The 19,288-nt window shown below is 44.0% G+C and overlaps 2 protein-coding genes across 3 annotated transcripts in view; one reads left to right on the top strand and one right to left on the bottom strand.

The window, feature by feature from the left end:
* LOC146053265 (uncharacterized) overlaps window positions 1–19,288 on the top strand; it is a 187,512-nt gene that overhangs the window by 12,024 nt on the left and 156,200 nt on the right. The gene's annotated exons all lie outside the window — the stretch shown is intronic.
* The window catches only part of LOC146053262 (uncharacterized), a 137,684-nt gene that overhangs the window by 89,036 nt on the left and 29,360 nt on the right, over window positions 1–19,288 (bottom strand). The gene's annotated exons all lie outside the window — the stretch shown is intronic.

Genomic DNA, 19,288 nt, shown 5'->3' with positions numbered 1-19,288 from the left:
CGCGGACGGACCCAGAGACATGCAGGACACAAAGGGAGCGTATGGTAGGAGGCGCGGCCGGAGCATGGGGGAATAAATTTGGCTGCACACCAGAAGAAAGCCGGCGTCTGATGTCAAACTGGGTGAAGTGACCGTTGCACATTGTTGTATATATCTCAGCAGACCGGGTAAGACTCCAGAGACAGTCTTGGCTGTAAGGAGGTTCATTATGCATATGCTTATACTGTGTATCGCTTTTAGCCTAGAGCTATTAAAGCATCTGGCAGACATAATGGAGGAGGATAAGACACAGCAGAAGAAGTCAGGGTAAGCCAGGAATTTGAAGGCATTATGCTATAAAGGAAAGATTATTGTAACTATGGGTGTATATTCTTTTTAGATCAGACACCAGTAAAGATAAACCGGATTCAAAGGCTAAGCACAAAAACATGCAGCCAAATGTACAAAGTGTGACAAATTGCTGTCAGATAAATGCACAGGAACCACTTGTGATAAATGTAAAACAACACAGCAATTGGTAGCGCCATATATGGCGGAGCTGGTAGCCATGCTAAAAACGGCACTAGGAGATATGTTTGTGATGAAGGAAGATATGGTTCAAGTATCAGCAGAGCAGTTCTATCTGAGGAATCAGATGGTTCCGGGGAAGGTCTCTGTGTAAGGGACGAGGATTTGGAGGAAGGAGATCTTAGCCAGGATAAAGCAGATATGAACTTTAATCCTGTATTGCTGGAAAATCTTCTAGTACTTAATATATAAATCGCTGAACATTGAGGAGGCTCAAGAAGAAGAAAAACTGCAGGATCTGCTTTTCAAAGATAAAAAGTAAAGAGGGGAAAACATTTCCTCTTTTAAAAACTCTCAAGGAGGTTGTGGAAGTGGAATGGAGGCACCTGGACAAAAATGTAGCCGTACCGTTGAGGGTGTCAAAGATGTACCCCTTTGAGGCGGATCAAGTCCGCAATTGGGATGAAGCCCCAAAAGTGGATGCAGCCATTGCTAGAGTCTCCAGAAAAACCACCTCACCATTGGAGGACGCAAACATCTTTAAAGATGCTATGGAGAGAAAGGTGGAAGTCAGCCTGAGGAAACATGTCACCACAGGGGCTACTATCAAGGCCTCCTCAGCCATGGCAACTACAGCCAGGGTTTTAAGATCCTGGTGCCAAGATCTGGAGTCTGATACCCTAGACCAGGGGTGGCCAACCGGTCAGAGGTAAAGAGCCGAAAAATATCTAGTCAAGCTAAAGAGCCAACAACATGTGCGTGCGCCAAAAAGGCGGCATGGTCTATTTTGACCCCTTGGGTGGGTGTGATACAAATATGCCTCCAATAGTGCAGTGCCATATATACATATGCCCCCAATAGTGCCAGATACACATATGCCCCCACGGTGCTAGAAAGCTGGTATGCCCCCACAGTGCCACAATCTGCTATGCCCCCACAGTGCCACAATCTGCTATGCCCCCACAGTGCCACAAACTGATATGCCCCCACAGTGCCACAAACTGCTATGGCCCCACAGTGCAACAATCTGCTATGCCCCCACAGTGCCACAAACTGCTATGCTCCCACAGTGCCACAAACTGCTATGCCTCCACAGTGCCACAATCTGCTATGCCCCCACAGTGCCACAATCTGCTATGCCCCCACAGTGCAAATTTCCCAGCAGCAGCACTCACCGTTGTTGCTGCTGCTGCAGGGCGGGGAGAGGACAGTCTGACGTCCCCCTGCAGTCCTGTCATGTCACCAAGGGGAGGAGAGCACAGCACAGGACACCGCACGTCTCCTTCCCCCCTCACTTCCCTGTGACTGGGCCGTCCACCAATCAAAGCTTGCGTGCCGGCTCCTAATTGGCTGCCGGCCCACGAGCTCTGATTGGCGGACGGCCCAGTCACAAGGATGCACAGTAAGGGGTAGGAGAGATGCGCGATGCGCGCTCTACTCCCCTCAATATATAATATGGATTATAAAATATGGATTCGGGGGGACGGGCGGCGGGCAGCAGTGGGAGCAGGAGCCGCACCTTACAAGGGGGAGAGCCGAATGCGGCTCGAGAGCCGCGGGTTGGCCACACCTGCCCTAGACGGTATCAAATGGTCAGAGCTGGTAAAAGTTATTCCAAATATTCGGTAATTGTTACCTAGCACGGCGTCCACGATTTGCATCGTATGGCATCTTATGCATCGTATCGCATTGCATGCCATATAGCCGCATGCGATGCAATACAATTTTTAATTGTATAAACACCCTAATGGGTGCTTACAATGTATAATGCACCCCCATGCCACGCCCACTATCAACGCCAACCCGAAGTGTGGCAAGCGCAGCGGTACGTGTCCTCCGACCTGTTCATACCCCCACTATCCACTTCAGCGTGGAGTTGACTGTAGATAGTGTGGCGAGTGCAGCAGGCCACCGAGTCTGAAGCGTGGCGAGCGCAGCGTATTACTTTACATGTATTACGCATCCCCGGGGCTCACACTATCTAAAGTAAACTCCACGCCGACGTGGATAGTGGGTGTATGAAAAGGTCGGAGGACGCGTACCGCCACGCTCTGGGTTGATGTTGATAGTGGAGGTGCTTTTAACATTGTAAGCACCCATTAGGGTGCTTATACAATTAAAATCGCATACCATCGCATTGTATGGCATATACGATGCTATACGATTTTTAATTGTACAAGATCGGGTCCGATCGCATCGCATACCATATTTAGGTTTCTGGTACACGATGCGATGGCGGCCGTGCTAGGAAACAAGTACCAAATATTCAAATTGCAGTTTAATTTTTATGCAACGCTTCATTGGATGTAGTCAGGTTAGCAGCTAGGGCGAATGCTACCACAGCCGTGGCCAGAAGGGCAATATGGCTTAAACCCTGGGCTGCGGACACCCAGTCAAAACACAAGGTCAGTATTTGTTTGGAAGCAAGTTGGACGAAATTATTACTAAAATGTCAGGAGGAAAATCGGTCTGGCTTCCTCAGGACAAAGCAAGAAGAGGCACGTTCAATAGATCTTTTCGATATCAAACATCGGACTTCAAGCGAGCACAGCGGAACGTGTTCTCCGACGTTTTCATACCCCCACTATCCACGTCGGCGTGGAGTTGATTTTATATAGTGTGGTGAGCCACCGAGCCCAAAGCGTGGCGAGCGGACGCCGATTACTTCACATGTATTCCGCTGCGCCACGATTCGGGCTTGGTGGCTCGCCACACTATATAAAATCAACTCCACGCTGACATGGATAGTGGGGGTATGAAAACGTCGGAGGACGCGTCAGGGTGGCGTGGATAGTGGCGGGGGGTGCCTAAAACCTCTTTGTATGTCATACAATCATATTATTGTATAGTTAATGTAATGCGGGAGGTGCGATGCGATGGGATCCCCTGGGACAGAGCAGTAAATAAATAAAATTGCATCTTATTTTCCTATGCGGAATAGCCCACTAAGCAATTAGCTTAGTGGGCGCCGTGCTAGGAAACAAGTACCCAAAGGTTTGTGCAAGCGGCCAGGCGAATAAAACCGGTGTTCCATTGTCCTTTGGCCCCATGGGATCTTAATTTAATGCTCAATACTTTGGTAGACTGCCCTTTTGAGCAATTAGAAGAAGTGTCTATTAAATGGTTGACGATTAAAGTGGTATTCCTGGTGGCAATTACTTCAGCCAGGAGAGTCTCGGAATTACAGGCTTTGTGGGCACAGCAGCCTTTTTTGAACTTTTTTGAGGACAAGGTGGTGTTAAGGATTCACCTGTAGGCCTCAAAGCCCATTCAACTAGAGCTATGTCGGCATCCTGGGCAGAGAAAGAGACTGCTTCAATAGAAGAACTCTGCAAAGCAGCTTGTTGGTCGTCAGTGCATACATTCTCTAAGCATTATAGAGTGGACGTTGCTTCATCTGATGCAAAATTTGGTAGGAAAGTTCTAAGTGCTGTTATAACAGCACTTAGAACTTTCCTACCAAAAAAGTTGAAGTAACCTTGTTTCTTATATTATTTCATTGCACCACCCAAAAAAATTATACTGCTGGGGCATAACCCATGTGTGGCTGTCATGGGGAGGTAAAGGAAAGTACAGATTCGTACCTGTTAATATGCTTTCCAAATGGGGTTCGTGTCAGGCAGACAACCGGTTACAAATATCCGCCGGGTACTTTCGGTGGTGTGTGACTCCCGATGTGCCATGTCGAACACGTCTAAAGCCATACTTGCCCTGGACGCAGAGAAGGCCTTCGACATGGTGCTTTGGGACCACCTATTCCACACTTTACACCGATTTGGATTTCCCCCAGTCTTTGTTGACTGGCTTCAAGTTATATACTCTGGGTCTTAATCCAGATTGCTATGCAATGGAGATATCTTTGACCCCTTCCCCATCCTGAGAGGTACCAGACAGGGATGGCCCATGTCCCCCTTCCTCTTTGCCCTGACATTTGGAACCCTTGGCAGTAGCCTTGAGAACCTCGCCGTTATATCAGGGCGTTTCTATACGAGGGGTGGACATGCGGGTGTCCCTGTTTGCGGACGACATGCTGCTGTTCATCTCCCATCCCGAGCACTCGATACTCACCGCATTTGATATTATAGACCAGTTTGGCAGTTTCTCTGGATATAAAATAATTGTAAACAAATCAGAACTGTTAATGTTAAATGGCGGCTCCCCATCTTTCCCTCCTTCTCCTAATTTGACCTGCATTCAAATTAAAAACACTCATATCAAATACAAAGAGTACAGATTCCAAAAAACCCTAACTCCCTCTACTCCTTCAACTTTTCTCCAGCCATGACTAAGATTAAGGCCTCAACTGAGCTGTGGCATGATCTCCCGCTGTCTCTACTGGGCAGAGTGGAAGTTGTAAAGGCTATACTTATGCCGAAACTAACTTATCTTATGCAACTATTACCAATTAAGCTAAAATCTACAGATATAAAAACCCTAATGCAGACTTGCTCAAAATTTTTATGGAAGTCAGGAAAACCGCGCATTGCCATGGCCAAACTTCAGATGCCTAGATCTGAAGGGGGCCTGGGCTTTCCAAACATAAATTTATATTCCAGAGCATTGCTGTCCAGATATGCCATGGATTGGCTTCTGGCATCCAATAGCTTTACGGTCTATGAATTAGATTGTGCGTCCTTTTACCCATACTCTCCCGCAGCTCTTCTCCACACCCCAAGGAACCAACTCCCAAAACAAATATACGCCCACATACTCTTTAAAGACACATATGAAGCGTGGTGGTCGGTATGTAATACCCTCAATCACAACCCACGCAATTCACAATGGCTTACCATATGGGGCAACCCATTATTTACCCCGGGGGATTAACAATCCGGCTTTCCGCCAGCTCTTCCAAAAGGGACTCAGACTCACAGGACAAGTTTTTGACCCGGGTGGCAAATTACTAACAGGTAAACAGATCCAAACTAACTTTGGTCTTTCCGCCCAGAGTCTATTCCCTATAATTCAATTACTACACTATGCTAATACATTACAACCTAACCAGGATGGCCATGATGTGGGCGATAAACTCTCCCCAGTGATCACTAAATTCCAAAACCATAAATTCAAAACTAAAATGATCTATGCTGAACTACTGTTGCCCACGGCTCATAAACAAAAAGCACAGACACAATCTCGTTGGACAATAGACGTTCCTTTATTGAGTGGTGCAGATATGCTATTTAAACACTATCATAAGACGTTACGCATACTACAAGCATCTGTTTTACAGGAAACACATATAAAATTTGTGTTTAGCGCCTATATGTCCCAAGCCCAAAGGAGACACTTCATTCCCGAGGAGTCTGGACGATGCTTGAAGTGTGGCCACTTTCCGGCCACCTTCTTCCACAATGTCTGGTCTTGCGGGCATATTAAAAAATGTTGGCATAAAATTGTGAATTTTCTATACATCCCCATGTTTCTATACATCCCCTTCCTTTGTTACTGGCAAACTTTGATGTATGGCAACTGAGGGGAGCCCACTCACAACTGGTACCCTTCTTGACCCTGTTGCTGACAATGGCTAGGAAACTGATAATGAAATGTTGGACAGTCAAAAAATCACCTATGGTCCAGTTTCTCACACGCTTCATGTCATATGATAAATATAACCTCATGATACAGTCCAATGCGTCTGATAGCGATATTAGACGGTGGGGCCTATTTGAAGTCACTCTACCTACAAGACTAGGTTGAATGAGAGGTGCCTCCACTAAGCTTGAAAGCTCTGCTACAGAGTGTCAGATAAAATGTTGATATGTACTACTAGACCCCCCCCCCCCTTTTTTCCATCCTTCCTCCATCTCACCTCCCCCCCACCTCCTACCCTCGTCTAACTCTTTTGTTTAGTTATGAAAATAAGTTTCATATGTGACATTTGAAGTTTTTTGGGGACGCATTACTATGGTAGAAGAAACCATATAGGGTATATTCACCTCAGCAGACTATGATTGAAGCCAGGTGAAGCTCGGTCATATCTTTGTTCATATCCAGCTGGGCCGCTGGTCGACCAGCTGGCAAGTCCTTCAGTCCATCCGATACACCCTATGCATATGCCTTAACTATATCTGCTAAGTTGTGATTAATGTAACCCAAATGTTTGTATTGTCTTTTTATATGTTAACACATACGATACTTGAAAATCCTAATAAACATATTTAAAAAAAAAAAAAAACACTACGACAAATAAAAACTAAGACATATATAAAACCGAAAGATTGCAATTCACTGATACCCTTTGATAGCAATAACCATAGTAACTGGCTCACATCTGTACCAAATAGTCAGTTTCATAGAATTTGAAGAAAACGTACTAATCTTGTACTATGAATCTGGATGTCTATGAAACACAAGGGGAGACCTTAAAGAAACAATTTCTGGCTAAAGGTTATACATCAGATACAGTACAAAAACCTTACGAAAGGTATAAGAAATGTAATAGAAAGGAATTATTAGTAAAGAAAAACAAAAAAAACTGTATAAATCTATCCGTTTATCACAAAATACAATAGTCAATATAAACAGACGGAGAATATAGTTAGGAGGCATCGGAACATCTTATTGTGTGACAACACTTTAAACAAAGTATTAGAAGAAAAACACAAGACTATCCAGAACAATGTTGGTACAAGTGTAATAAATAACCCCAAAACATCAGGAGTTATAAACTCCAAAGCTTTTTATAGATGTGGGTCATGCAGTATGTGTAGGAACTGCAAGAGCCCCAGTAGAAAAATAACTGAAGTGACCTTCACCAAATGGGGCAAGGAGTATAGGATTGATCAATTTATCACGTCACAGTAAAAGGCCCATTACACTTGTGAGATTTTGTGAGATTTACACAGGGCAGCTTTGCATGTATCTGACTGATCCATGGGATGCTGCTGCATCATACGTAAGTGGCTGCTGATAAATACGACAGCCAAAAATGAGTCCAATCGCCATAGTAATATACGAATCCGGAGAATACAGCAGCTTAGTAAATTTGCCATATTCTCTGTTTGTATTTTCGGCCGATCCCAGTCAAACCTGTAAACTGGGAGCTGCCTGTTGCAAGTTCCACCAGAAGTAGGGACATGCTGAATTCCTTGCAAGGAGCATCCCTCCAGCAATTGGTGAGGGAGCCCACTCGTAAGGACGCAATATTAGACTTAATACTTACAAATGGTGACAGAATATCTGACATAAATGTGGGTGAAAACCTGGGATCCAGTGACCATCAAGCAGTATGGTTCAAAATAAAGACAGAGACTGACTCATCGCACACAAAAACAAAGGTGTTAGATTTTAGGAAGGCTGATTTTGTAGAGATAGGAAACTCTGTAAGGGATTCTTTGGCAGAGTGGAGGAACTTGGAAGGAGTGCAGGATAAGTGGGAAAAATTAAAAAGTGCAATTCTAAAAGCAACAGAACTTTGTGTCAAAAGAGTTAGGAAAAACACACGAAAAAGGAAGCCATTGTGGTTTGCAAAAGAAGTAGCAAGTATTGTGAAAGCAAAAAAGTTGGCCTTTAAGAAATTTAAGAAGACGCAGAAGAATGAGGACAAAGAGGTGTATCTTGTTAGACAGAAGGAGGCTAAGAAGGTAATCAGATGTGCAAAAGCACAGGCTGAAGAGAAAATGGCCCAATCAGTGGGTAAAGGGGGGAAAACTTTTTTTAGGTATATAAGTGAAAGGAGAAAAACAAAAAGTGGTATAATAAGACTAAAGACAGAGAGTGGAAGTTTTCTTGAGGGGGACAATGTAATAGCAGATAATATTAATAATTATTTCTGCTCAGTATTCACTGCTGAAAGAGAGGGGAAGGGGCCAAAATTAAGTTGCAAGTATAGTCAGAAAACTGAGGGAGAAACAAGTACATTTACAGAGGAGAAAGTCCTCACAGAACTCTCAAAACTGAAAGTGGATAAATCAATGGGGCCAGATGGGATACATCCATGGATACTAAAAGAGCTCAAAGGGGAGCTGGTAAAACCAATAACAGAATTATTCAACCAGTCACTAGCTACTGGAGTAATCCCAGAGGACTGGAAAACAGCGAATGTAGTCCCACTGCACAAAAGTGGAAGCAAAGAAGAGGTAAGCAACTATCGACCAGTGAGCCTTACATCAGTAGTAGGGAAATTGATGGAAACACTCTTAAAAGAAAGAGTTGTAGAATATCTCAAAACCAGCAATTTACAGGATCCAAAACAGCATGGGTTTACTGGGGGAAGATCATGTCAAACAAATCTGATTGACTTTTTTGACTGGGTGACTAAAGTAATAGATCAAGGTGGGGCTGTAGATGTAGCTTATCTAGACTTTAGTAAGGCTTTTGACACTGTCCCACATCGCAGACTGTTAAATAAACTTGAAAGCTTGGGATTGGATTCTAAGATAGTTGAATGGATAAGAGCATGGTTGCAGGACAGAAAACAGAGAGTTGTAGTAAATGGAGTACAGTCAAAGGAGGGAAAGGTTACAAGTGGAGTACCCCAGGGATCTGTACTTGGACCAGTGCTTTTTAATATCTTTATTGGTGATATTGCAAATGGAATTGAGGGTAAAATGTGCCTTTTTGCAGATGACACAAAGGTATGCAACAGGGTAGACACACCAGGAGGGGTAAAACAAATGATTGATGATCTAGGTAGATTAGAGGAATGGTCAAGAGCATGGCAACTACAGTTTAATGCCAAAAAATGCAAAATCATGCACTTGGGTTGCAAAAATCCAAAGACTAAATATAGTATAAATGGCACTATAATGGAAACTACTGAGGAAGAGAGGGATCTAGGTGTCACTATTTCAGGGGACTTAAAGGCAGGTAGGCAATGTAACAAAGCAATGAAGAAGGCAAATCAGATGCTTGGTTGCATAGGGAGAGGTATCAGCAGTAGAAAGAAAGAAGTAATAATGCCACTGTATAGGTCATTGGTACGACCTCATCTAGAGTATTGTGTTCAGTTCTGGAGGCCATATCTCCAGAAGGATATAAATACATTAGAGACTGTACAAAGAAGGGAAACTAAAATGGTGCATGGCCTGCATCACAAAACGTACCAGGAAAGACTAAAAGATCTTAATATGTATACTTTAGAGCAGAGAAGGGAAAGGGGGGACATGATAGAAACTTTCAAATATATCAAGGGTTTTAACAAGGTACAGGTGGGAGACATTCTTCACAGGAAGAGGAGCAGCAGAACACGAGGACATGCACTGAAACTAGAGGGAGGAAGATTCAGGGGAAATTTGAGGAAGAATTACTTCACAGAAAGAGTAGTAGATAAGTGGAATAGCCTCCCATCAGAGGTGGTAGAGGCAAATACAGTAGTACAATTTAAACATGCTTGGGATAGGCATATTGATATCCTTACAAAAAAATAAGGATCAAATATGGTTTGAGGTAACATGTTTAAAAAAGGGGCAGACTAGATGGGCCAAGTGGTTCTTATCTGCCGTCAAATTCTATGTTTCTATGTTACCGCGGATTGCCCATAATCGCGGATTGCCCATACTAGGCCATATTGCCCATACCGCGGATTGCCCATACTAGGCTTAGTAAATTTCCCCCTATACCACTAATATAGTTTGTCTTATGAAGACGTCCCTTGTAGGTAGTAAGGTACTGTCACTTAACCATGGGTGGAAACCATCTACATCCAGATGGGAATTGGTTCTCATTAAGAAGACTTTCCCTTTCTGCTTGGATTGTGTACAAACTGATATGTATATGACATGTAAAATCAGCTGTATTCCTCTGCTGCTAATGGCTGTGTACATACCACCTTCCTACTCTTATAAAAGGTGGCCGGGTTATGGCCTCTTCTCCGAGATCTTCCATTCTGTATCTCAAAAACTTTAACAATGTTCTAGACAAGTGATTGCTAACCTTGACACTCCAGCTCTTGTTGAACTACACATCCCAGCATGCCCTGCATCAGTTTTAGCATGGCCAAATAGTAAAACTGTAGCAGGGCATTCTGGAATGTATAGTTCAACAACAGCTGGAGTGTCAAGGTTAGCCATCACTGTTCTAGACCCATATCAGGATAGATTGTCTACATTGATCTCAGGTATACACACGAGGGGAACAGGTCTCTGCCATTTCTGATTTGGGACTGGTCAGTGCCTAGAGGTGGAGACTTCCAAATTTGAAGCAGCATACTTGTTTCTCACACACACGGTCCTCTTTCTTTATGACCGATCTGGCCCTGATAAAGTAGGACTTATTACCCCGAGTCTACCGGGTTACATATGATGCGGTATCTCTGATCATTCCCCCATAACGATCAGTGAAGATCTGAATTGTCAGCATGGCCAGATGGTTTGGAAGCTAGAACATTTCTGGCTGGCACATATGGCCGTGGGCTCGGATTCAGAGGCTGCATGGCATGATTGTTATTAGCGCATCAGTGAGGAAGTATCGGTATTATGGGTTGTTTAATACTTTTCTTAGAGCAGTGGTGTCAAACTCATGGCCCTCCAGCTGCTGTGGAACTACATGTCCCAACATGCCCTGCCACAGTTTTAGCAATCCATGATATAAAACCTGTGGCAGGGCATGCTGGGACGTGTAGTTCCACAACAGCTGGAGGACCATGACTTTGACACCACTGTCTTAGAGGAACCCTGAGTAAGAGGATTTCTATCTTAAAATCAAACTGATTCAATCAGATCATAACCCAAATCATACATCCCGAACATGGGGAAAACAATGAACAGATTTTGCATAGGTCCAAATTAAATTCAATTTATTTGGTTACTTTACCCCAGTTGCAAGGGTATTAGTGAATGGCTACATTTCTCTATCTTTTCCACTTTCTCCTACCGTGTTCCCTCTTGCCATGAAACCCATGGCCTGCCTAATACAGACTAGTACTGAAAGTCAAGGGCTGTGAATGGGCACAAGAGACTATGCTTAGTCTACGCCCAAGTTCCTTGAGAGCATTAATACATTTGGTCATTATTCTGGACTAACTGGGACAAATCCCATATCACTATGGTTAGGGGTAAGTCACTGGCACTTGACTTGGTCCTGCCCGCAGATAACTTTGCTTTGGAATGGTGTTATCAGTACATTGGTAATTACAGGTGTCCCGTGTGATGTTCTTACACCTTTAGTATGTACATTATCAGCAATTTATGAAGAGGTTCTAGATGCATCTACTAGACCAGGCATGTCCAAACTATGGCCCTCCAGCTGTTGTGAAACTACAAGTCCCATCATGCCTTGCCACCGTTTTTCTATTAGGGAATGCTAAAACTATGGCAAGGCATGCTGGGATGTGTAGTTTTGCAACAGCTGGAGGGCCACAGTTTGGACATACCTGTTTTACTTGCTACGGTTTGTATCGTCTGTAGTTATGTATCATTACTTTATAACCCTTAAATATAACGGTAAACACTGAAATAATTACACGCCAACAGACTTGTAAAAAATGAATGACAATGGGGGGGGCGTGGCCCAGGACAACTAGGAGAAGGCAGCAGCTTACCAGCTCTCCCGCTAAAATCCTGTTTTTTTTTTTTTAACATGTAAATGGCTGTTTCTCCCTCATATTGTCTTTAATATCAACTCCTGTTCGGGTGAGGCTCTGTGGAAGACTGGCTGTCTCTTTTTTGCTGCAAGGTTTTGGACGTTACAAGTGCTCAATATTCCCTTATCTTGGAGGCCAAGTGCTTCTATCTCCGGTCCATCTTGCTTCTGTGGATGCCCTGCCAACCGACACTTACCCACTATTACATCCTGTACCACTGCCGTGATCCCTGAGGTCCTGCGTCTGGCTTTTCTTGAGCCCGCCAGTTCCATCTGCAGCGTGAGGGTCTCTGACTGCCGCCATTCTGATGCTGGCTGCCCTCTGCTTATCTTCGAGATCTCCACATACTTAGCAAGCCCCGGGTGGTGAGTGGAGCTGTTGGCCGGCTTTACCGCTGGTGTGTGTGACTAATTTTGCCGTGCTTCCTGCTGGTGAGTTTAGCGGCGTGCTAGCCGCCGCCATCTCGCTGCAGAGGATCCTTCCCGCTCAGACTTTTGGTGGTAGTTGCAACCTACTGGATCGTTCTGGTCTAGCGCTCGAGGGCCTTCTCCTGAATAATAATAATAATAATAATTTTATTTATATAGCGCTCTTTCTCCAATAAGACTCAAGGCGCTTAACAGATAGAATGAATGTAATACAGTACAGGAACAATAAAGTACAGAAAAGCTTTTCATCAACAATACTTAAGGGACTGAAGGAAACGCTTGAGTAAATAGGAAAGTCTTGAGTCTGTTTTTAAAGCATTCTAGAGTTGGGGTCTCTCGAACTGTGCGGGGGGAAGTGAGTTCCATAAAGTCGGAGCTGAATGGCTAAAAGCTCGACCCCCAGATGAATTATGGGAGATCCTAGGTACTGCTAAAAGTCCTTCATCTACAGACCGCAGTAATCGGGTGGGACAGTATGGAATCAGAAGCTGCTTCAGGTACCTTGGGCCTTGGTCATGTAGGGCTTTGAAACTCAGTAGATTGATCTTGAAAATTATTCGCCATTTTATTGGCAGCCAGTGAAGGGACTAGAGAATGGGAGTTATGTGGCCAGAACGGGGCTGGTTAGTTAACAGCCTGGCAGCTGTGTTTTGTACCAGCTGTAATCGGTGCAGTTCTTTTGCTGGTAAACCAAGGTAAAGGGCATTGCAGTAATCCAAACGAGATGATACAAATGCATGTATGACTTTTGGCAGATCTTCAGATGGGATTAAGTGTTTGATTCTGGCTATGTTCCTCAGATGAAAGAATGAGGATTTGATTGTGGCTGATATCTGATGTTTAAGTGTCAATCCACCATCTAGTACCACGCCAAGATTCCGCACATGATCAGAGTTTTGTAATTTTGTACCCCCAATTGTCAGTCCAGTTGGGTGGCTGTGCTGCAGTCTTGTCCTTTGATGTTGAGGTCCAATCATAAGGACCTCTGTTTTATCAGGATTCAGTCTCAGCCAACTGGCGCTCATCCATTCCTGGAGCTCAGCTAGACAGCCATTTAGGGTTGCTATTGGGTTTTCAGTGCCCGGAGCAAAGGACACGTACAGCTGTGTGTCATCTGCATAGCAGTGGTAGACAAGGCTATGGCGCCTAATTATTTCACCCAGTGGCAGCATGTACACTGCAAAAAGCATGGGGGATAATATAGAACCTTGTGGGACACCGCATGGCAATGGCACAGATGCAGATGAGTATACTCCAGATGAAACTCTCTGTGACCTGCCAGCGAGAAATGATTTAAACCAGCTTAGTACTGTGCCAGAATACTGGCTGCCTGCTATTTCATCTCCTTGCCTCTCCTCCTACTTTCTGGTGAAATATCTGCAATCACCAGTTTGTGTTCATATCCGTCCTATGGTGCGGTCATTGTGCATTGCTGGGCTGAACACACGACAGATGACTTACTCCTCACAGCAGATTATCCAGGCTATTGCTGTGAGACTCTCACTAAATGTGATACTCTGCTGCCTGTTTTCCCAAGTGCCTTGGATGATGTTTCCGGGTCTCCTGCAATAAAGGTATCAAGGGAACTATCCAGTTTAAAGGATGATTATACTCCTGAGCCTGAAATCCTCTCAATGCACACACAGCCTGCTCCTGTTGGGATTTCCACTACGATTGTTATTATGCAGCCTGCACCCCTAAGTGCTTTGTATACTATTTACAGACCTCCTACAACAGAACCAGTTTCAGCCCAATCCAGATTACAGGATGGATCTACTACTGACCCAAAAATCCTTGTAAATGGCCTGCTTCCGTTTTGGTGCCTCCAGGGATCAGTTATACATTTTTCATGGTGCGGTTCTGTCCCTGGCAGAATGCGCAATTGCTGATCTCACTGCTCAGTTTTTTCTTGTCCTTTTCTGTGAATCTGGATAAATGGGGGCACTATGACTATTTTAGCTATGCGACCGACTGAAGTTTGGCCAGATTGATGTGTTTGTATGTTTTGGTTGCCTTTTACATAGCCTGCGTTTTATTTTTTTATTTGTTTCATCTTTACTTGCTGCCTTTTTTTTACTGTATGTCGTTCTTGTACAATAAAACTTTATATGTAGCAGGCTGGGTGGCTGATTACCAAATATTTGGTATTGTGTGTGGGGAATTTTGTATCCGGTACTTATGTATTAGCAGGGCAGCCGTTACGTAGTTTGCGTAGTGGTGTATTGAGAATACCAATATGCTGGCTACATAAACTACGTAAATTACGGAGTTGTGCTAATACATAATGGTTCATACCCCCATTATCCACGTGGGCGTGGAGTTAATTTTATAAGTGTTAGTGTTGTGTTAAATCCATATGTGCCCTATACTGTAATTCCAGCTGCTTATTCTTAAATGAAAAAAATGACATAATATAGATGTAATGATGTATTTATAGTATCACCTAGATGTGACACAAATAATTAAGAATGTATTAAGGCTCAGAAGGAAGGAAACCATCCGAATTAATGGAAACATTTGGAACATCTAAGTAACTTACTGCCTACATACATTATCAGTACATATAGGACCTTATTCTGGTTTAAATGCTGCGTGTGATTTAAATGCCGCTCGCCATGTTCCCCGCACGGCTGCAAATGGATGTTTTGCAAAAAAATACATTTGCAGCCTTTGGTGGGTGGACCAAATCTTTCGATGATCGAAACTAATACACTCTCAGGAGCCGTAGTTTTGCATGTCCCTGTACGGGAACAGGGTGGGCAGCTGACACCCATGAAACGATGGGCGCTCCCATAGCCGCGTCCATCCGCCATCGCCCCATGACCTCTGCTCTGGTGGGTGCAAATGAGATGGCGAAAAAACTGTGCCCATTCACACCTGGCATCTGCACATGCACAGATGCCAAACATCAGTCCCCCGTGGTATTGGTCTGTCTCAGTCAGCCAATATTATTCTCCATGAGGTCACTCAGTGTCAATCAATGAGGGTATTTAAACCCAGCCCTGGGCCTCTAACAGTCACCTTGAAAAAGCTGTCCCCTAAGAGACAGCGAAACGCATTGGTGTTTGATCTGGAACCTAATCCAATTTGCTATATTTCACCTGCCCACTCATCTGGACCCTGCTATTGCCTCTTCCTCCCATTGGAGCACATTGCCACTCTCAAGCACAGACGCACTTTAGAGAGGATCCCCCCATTCACAAGTCCTCCATAGGACTGGGACACCTCCAGTCGTCAATTTAACTTATTTCCAAGCCTGGACGCAGTTTAGAGAGGATTCCCCCGCTATTACAGAGTCCACTATTGGATTGGGACACCTCCAGCGATCACTTTGGCATTTCACAACACAGTGGTTTATGTGGATTACAATTGGACTCCATCTTGGGACTTTGTTGGTCCAGAGCATCATTTACTCAGGTCCCAGTAGCTTTGTTTTTATATTATATTATTTTTATGTCATTGTTTTTTCATAATTTATATGTTATGCATATATGAATTATGTTTGTTATTTAATTAAATATATATACATTTTTATTGTTATAATTGTCCACATCATTAAATCGAGCGCTGCATCTTCCCTTTTCTTTTTTGCTATCTATAATAAGGGATCTGACTAGTCCCTCTTAAAGCTGCTCTTATTGAGACACCAGCCTTGATAAGCGCTCTATACAGTACATGTATTTTTGAAATGAGTTTTATTTTTACTGTCAAAGGGTGGACTGTGGAAGTTGAGTTGCATGTACACCACATTATAGTATGGCCACTATTTTGGTTCGGAGAGTTACGTAAATAGAGTATAGGAACCAGGTGGAATAATTATGCAAACCCCATGCGCAGCCATTCTACTACAAATCAATTCATATCTCACACTCATAAATAATAAAATATTGTTATATGGTTAAAAATCGCTACACATAGTATTAAGGATAATACACGATTCTCCCTGGACAGATTTAGTACCTATGTGATCAGTCTCTCGCACGCAGTCCTCTGGTGTTTGTTTGAAATATGCTGCATATACCAGCAATAAGTTATCAACTGTGGTTATAAAACATGTATTTGAAGCCATGTGCAGAAGTGAACAGATGGTTTCCAAATTGCACAGCAAAGACCCCTGGACATGATGACAAACCTGTGGACAAAAGAGCCACCGAGCTCAAAGCATGGCGAGCGCAGCGAGCCCCGTGAGGGGATGTGGAGTACATATAAAGTAATCCACGTCCCCTCGCTGCGCTCGCCACACTATATAAAATCAACTCCACACCGACATGGATAGTGGGCGTATGAAAAGGTTCGGAGGAAGCGTTCCGCCGCTGCTCACCATGCTTCTGGCTGGCGTGGATAGTGGGGGTTTTTTAGGAACATATTCACACCAGCCATACCATACATCTGACACAGTATTGAGGACAAGTGTTAACGGTAAACTGTAAATTTACTTAGTAATGATTAATCAATAAAAAGGCAATAATTAATTACATATACAAACAGTAATGAAGATAATTAACAATGATAATGAAAGAAAGAACAAAAAAATACAGTCACTGTGAAGGCAGTAAATTCGCCTTTGGCAGGAGTGTTAGAGCGTTCAGAATACGGCCAAAGGGATTTCCAGCACCCAAACTCTTCCTCCACATGAATTCTTGGAGGTATGACTCCAAATGTTGCCGGGAGGTTCCTCTGTGGCATTTGTTCCTCCATTTGCAGGCCCCCCCCCCCAAAGCAGCTCAAAGTTTTGGGTGTGGACCCGAGTCTGGGTCAACAAAGTGATATCAATGATTCACCCTTCATGATCATAACCTGCCTGCTGTAGTTGGTCTGTATTGTATGCCCTCCAGCAATCAGAGTATATTACATATCCGGGAGCAACATGTAAGTTGATCAGCCATCAGCGTAGTGGCGTCTCTGTTCCACTGTAGTTAGAAAGCAGGCACCTGTCTCCCTGCAGATCCCGCCAAAAACCCATTGCTGAGGCAGCATCCTCCCCACATGGTTTTTTCTCTTGACAAAGAGGTTTTCGTCAACCTCTACCACCATGCCAGGACCGCCAATTTTCCTCTGCGGCTGGGACAGCAAATCCATGGCACATGCCTCCCTCATTAAACTGTTGTACTGCACAGTTGGTTTTATGGACAGGTGCAGTTTCCTTTCGCAGTACAGCACACTGGTCATCTCCTCTGCCCACGAGTATATGAACTGGACCAGGGTCACGAAGGGTAACCGGCACCCCGGGAACCAGTGGTCCGCTCGAAGACTGACCTTTTTCCTGCATGACTTTATGTGGCAGTGCCACGTGCTTTCCTTCATGGACAGCCGCACTGGATGGCCGTTCACGCAATTCTGCGTGACGGGCAGCAGCTGGTGTCGCTGGAAAAACACCATAGAATCCTCCTCAGAAATAGGCAATGTGAACATGGTGAGTTGTTCACCTGCCATGACTGTCACGTTCTGAGCACTCACTGAAGCAGCCATCACTGTCAGCCAATCACCTCAGAATGATTCTGACAGTGATCGGGAACACTTACGCAAGTTCTGACTAGGCTATTTCCATAGCTTAAGCTTATTCTGAAAGCACAGCTATGGTAAAGGTGCCCATACACGCATCGATTTTCCCGGTGCAATCCTATGCGATGAGATGCGCGCTCCCGCGGCATCTTATCGCACAGTACAAAAAGTATATGCTGCACATACTTTTTGTACTGTCTTTTTATCGCATGCAATGAGACGCGATGCGATTTAGCACAAAAAGTACCGGGTAATTGGTACGTGTATGAGCACCTTAACAGACAAGCGTCCACCCATATAAACTACTGAGATCGCGTTGCACGGCACTAAAACGGGACATGCAATGCGATTTCCTTGCGCAAGCGTACGTATGTTAATTGGGCACCCGGCTACTACATAAGAACCAATAATTGTCTCCAAATAATATAAGACTTGGCTGGAATAAAAACTTCATAAAGTTTTATAACAAGTTTTCTATTTGTTATATTGGCGAGTGTTCCACATCCCACACTGATTTTTGTAGGAAACCACGGACTATATATATAGATAGTAGACAGCAATTGCGTGGCACTCTGGATACTTTCTCTCATGAATAAACGGCAGACACTGTAGTCATTTTCAACGTTTCATTTCTTTATAGAAAGCAGAGAGCATGCCATCCTGATGAAGTCCAGCCTGGATTTGTAGGCCTAAGAGACGAAACGCATAGACAGGCCTCTACCCAACCTTCATTCGCACACCTTAATCACTTTATGTAGGTCTATTTTATTTTATGTATATGCACCTTATTAAAAAACTCTTCATTTTAATTTAATTGGAGTTATCCTCTTTTTTTGCAATCACCACTGCACAAAATTGGAGCACAACTGTGAACTCACTGGGGGGACCAAAAATAAAAGGTCCAATCTGGATAGCAGCCGGGAAGATCCTGGTAACCAGCCCAACCAAGGAGGGATAACAGTATTTTGATGAGCACTTTATTCTTCATTATATGGTACGCAGAACCTTAATTAAACCACAGTGAACACACTAATCTATTACACTATAGAGCGCCATTCTCATCACTTTTTAGATTTTACCCACATTGAGATGGATCAGCAACGTCCCATTAGGAGAATTTTTGGCGGCCGCCTGTCATTCAGGGAGGAACGATCCTTCAAGGAAAGGGCTAATTTAGAATCCAGACCTACCTTGGGGTTGCAGCGCAGGACAGTACCCTTCCCCTGCATATATATATAGATAGATAGATAGTTAGTAAATAACTCTGCTGCCCTCCACGAACCACTCCGTCCAAGATTGACAAGAAAAAACTAGCGGCACTCTCCAG

This window comes from Crinia signifera, unplaced genomic scaffold (assembly GCF_055691185.1).
Source record: "Crinia signifera unplaced genomic scaffold, ASM5569118v1 HAP2_SCAFFOLD_134, whole genome shotgun sequence".
NCBI lineage: Eukaryota > Metazoa > Chordata > Amphibia > Anura > Myobatrachidae > Crinia > Crinia signifera.
Note: the sequence above shows the minus strand (reverse complement) of the source record. Positions and strands in the feature narration are given on the sequence as shown.